The following is a 3,986-nucleotide window of genomic DNA, read 5'->3' on the forward strand; positions in this document are numbered from 1 at the left end:
CTTCCAAATATATAAAAAATTATATTCAAAATGTATTGTGTAGTTTATAATTAGACATAAAATATATAGCAATTATTGTCCAAAGGACAGGAAGGAGAAAATCAAAGTATATTCTTGAAAGACTTTACAAATTAAGTGTTGTGGTATAATATTTTTTGAAAGTGGACTGTGAGAGAAGTATTGAAAACTTCATTTACAATTGCAAATTTATCTACTTATCCTATCAGTTCTATTAATTTTGCTTTATATAAAATATATCAGATGCATGAAATTGAGATTGTTATAACCTCCTTCTAAATCACCCCCTCTACCATAGCATTTTCCTCTTTATCCATGGTAATTTTTCTTCATCTAAAATCTACCATGTCTAATATTAATGTTACTTCTCTAGGTATCTTATGAATAGGTTTCACATAATGTATCTTTTTCAATCCTTTTAGATTTAAACGTATTCATTTTAAAAGTGAGTTTTATGTAGAAAACTTACAGTTTAGTCTTTGTTCCCCCATTATGATAATCTCTGCCTTGCTCTCCTGTAAGGTCTTTTACATATGATACTGTTATAGACTTGATTGAGTTTAAATATACCGTCTGCTCTTTGTTCCCTACTTTTGCTTTTGTTCTTTGCTCCAGTTTTTGCTCCTTTCCTACCTTTATTTGGATGAGTTTAATGCTTTTCAACATGGTATTTTATCATTACTATTGGCTTGGTAATTATATGTATTTTTTCTTTTTGTCATTGCTCTAGGGTTTACAAAATACATTTTGTAAAATAAACTCAATTTCCAATTTCAAATAAGTATGATAATATAAATCAAAGATTAACAGCAATATCAAAGTTTTATTAGTAATTAGAAAAATTTTGTTTACAAATCATCTTATTTGCACTACATTAGTTTTGAGAAAGTTTTGTTCAATATTCTTTTATTATTACCCACCTTAGAATATAATAGAAGCCCTAATGAACATATTTTCACAAATTTCCAGTTAGTGTACCAATAAACACTCATTATATTTAAGTAATTTTATTAATCTCTGGACTTAATACTTCTACTTCCTGTCAAATTGATTTTTTTAAATGGCATGTTTTCCTGTAAGTCTATTCCAAACAAAATTCATTTTATTCCAAGTAAAACCATACTGAATTATGCAGTAAATTTCTGAAAACTTTATCTGGAGCTGACAATGAGGTAATGGTTGTAGCAAACATCAAAAACCTACTTTGGATCTGAACTCAAGTGACAGACCAAATGTGTGTGAATCCAGACCAAAGCTGTGCTCAGATTTGTGTAATTGAAAGACATGAGAGCTAGAGATTAGAAACTGAAAGAATAAGAATAACCTACCTGAATTAAACTGAAACACAGAGAGTGACATTAGGAGCACAGAATTAGAAGGCAGAATGAATGCTAAACAAAGACTTTTCAGCATTGTCAAGAATGTCACTGAAATATTCTCTCTGTGGGACATTTGTAGCAATAGCCAGCCTTGTACTAATGGAATAACAATGTATAAAAGCCATAAAAAAAGAACAAAAGGTGCAACTTACCAGAAGATATATGCTCAGTATGTAAAACCCAGGTAAAAATACAGCCTTGACTACATGCTTCAAAAGGTAGCCCATCAGGCTGTGAATAGAGAAAAAAAGAAATAATTCAGAGAGTAATTCCTTTAAAGAGATAAAACAAAGTCGCAAGAAAAAGAACTTCTGCTACTATTTCCATATGAAATACTGTGGAAAGAAACCAAAAAACTAGACAAATTTCCAATTTATATATTAATAAGAGATACACCTCCAGCTACTTAGGTCTTCATATTTTACAAAACGTTCATTTTTACTTTTGTATAGAGCAGCAAGCTATCACATGTGAATATTAGTAAGATACAGCTCTTTTTTAAAAAAAGTTTGTATTTTATTTTTATAATAAAAAGTAGTTAATGTAACAAGAATTAGCAAATTATTGGTACAACTGTTGAATTTCTTTTATGAAATGGACATTATCTTAATGCCTTTATGCAACATCTGCAAATGAAAAGTGGATGCCTACTGACAACCGGTGACCCAGGCTGGTTTCTGATGGAGTTGAAGTCACTGCATAGTTTGGAATTGTTTCAGGGACTGTTTATTTACCATCCCTTTCATTTCCATTTTCTGCAAAAAGTCTGTGGAAGAATGGCTGAAGACCACTCAGTGCTTATTCCTCTGCATTCAGTGGCCCAAGCAGTGGGATTTGCAGACTTGGCTTCAGTGGCCGCTGTGCACAGCGGTCCTCAGCGGTCCTCAGTGGGGAAGGGCTGGACAGGCACAGAGCGCACCTGCCGCCGTCAGACCAGTCAGCTACTTCGGATCCAGTAGCAGTAAATTCAGGATCTGGAGCAGTCCATCCCCCCTGAAATCCTCCCTGGTCACAGCCCCGGCCTGCTCCTCCTTCCCGCTCTGCTCAGGACCTTTGCAGACGCAGAGATCAGGCAGGACCTCTCGCAGGTGCTCATGGGAAAGGGAACCACGCATGCCCAGAACTTCCGGGCGGCGTCCACTACGTCAGACTCACGGAGGGAGCTCCCTTGTTGCGAGGATGGTCATGTCCACACGGCAAGGAGAAATAGTTCGTGTCACCCGGAGCAGTGGTAGGCAGTAAGAGGCCTCGGGGAGAGGCTGGAAGCAGTCACCACCACGGGTCGCGGCTCCCGGAGGGCCGCCTGGATCTGGTTAGAGAAGGTTCCTGCAGTGAGGGGACCAGGAGGAGTGGCTCCCGTGGCAGCAGCCACCTTCAGCACAGCTCTCTGGCCCGTCTTCCTGGAGGATGTGGCACTGACATCAGCTGGGTTTTCAGTGGCAGCAATGGCAGGAGCGGCCAGCAGAAGCTTTTCCCGGGATCTCTTCAGATTTATGAGGTTAAGACCATCACTTTTCCCTTTGCAGGTGTTCTGTTCCATTTGAAAGTCAAGGCCGATGCCACCTAAGGGGGTTCCTGTTGCAAGGAATTTGAGGACAGCCATCTTCTTCATTTTCAGGGCGCTGGACATTGTGAAAGTTTCCCTTTAAGTTTTGACCGGAACCCAGAACAATGCTGTATGAACCCCTCTCTGGGTAGCATGGAAAAGCTTCGAAATCTAATTTTGGAAGCCCTCATATACAAACCTAAAGTACAAGCCACAGATTAAGAAGACACCTGCAATCCATTTAACAACAACAACAACAAAATTCATATCAAGAACATAAATAGAACTACTTCAGAAAAAAGAAAAAACCCACAATTAAAAGGTGCTTATGTGCTATGTGTAACTCTTGGAAGAAAACAGGTTGATCTCAGTGTTAAGGGTGTTTTATTAGTTGCTAAACAAAGTTTTGAGTTCCAATACACTTCCTATTTTTCCTATAGCATTTCCGGGATTAGGGGGAAGGGACATTTATAAATATATTTGAAAACTATGAATAATCTAATAAGCATAGACATGAATAAGCAATTTACACAGAAATTAACATAATGATGCATAAATTCATACATAATTTAAAAAATGCAAGTCAAAACAGCATTATACAATTTGGCAAACATTTAAAAATATTAATTTCTAGATCAATCTTTGTAAAAAAATGATCAAAATAATTAAAATATGTGAAAGGTAAAAATATTTTCTGACCTATCATTTCCCTAGCTAGGAATGCTCTCTACTCATATATGCAAGGAAATACATAACATATGTTTATTCTAGCAAAATTGTTATTAGCCAGAAGAAGAAATGTGCTAGTTATTCTATAAAATTCTATGCAAAAATTCTATGCAACTATTGAAAATAATTTGAAAATTATAAAAACAACAGAGTATTTCAATGCTATGGGGAGTGTATTATTATGTCCTGTTAGAAATCATTTTGCCAAAGACATTGAGAGCTGGATTAAGAAACTGGGTTTGGAGGGTAATATTTCTACTCATTATTCCTTCATTCATCCACTCTTACAAGATTAAAAGTAATACAGTTGACAC

At 36.3% G+C, this 3,986-nt stretch overlaps 1 pseudogene; it reads right to left on the reverse strand.

Moving 5' to 3' along the window:
- Positions 1-2,094: 2,094 nt before the first annotated feature.
- On the reverse strand, positions 2,095-3,250 carry LOC102505186 (annotated as a pseudogene).
- Positions 3,251-3,986: the final 736 nt, after the last annotated feature.

This window comes from Camelus ferus, chromosome 23 (assembly GCF_009834535.1).
Source record: "Camelus ferus isolate YT-003-E chromosome 23, BCGSAC_Cfer_1.0, whole genome shotgun sequence".
NCBI classification, from domain to species: domain Eukaryota; kingdom Metazoa; phylum Chordata; class Mammalia; order Artiodactyla; family Camelidae; genus Camelus; species Camelus ferus.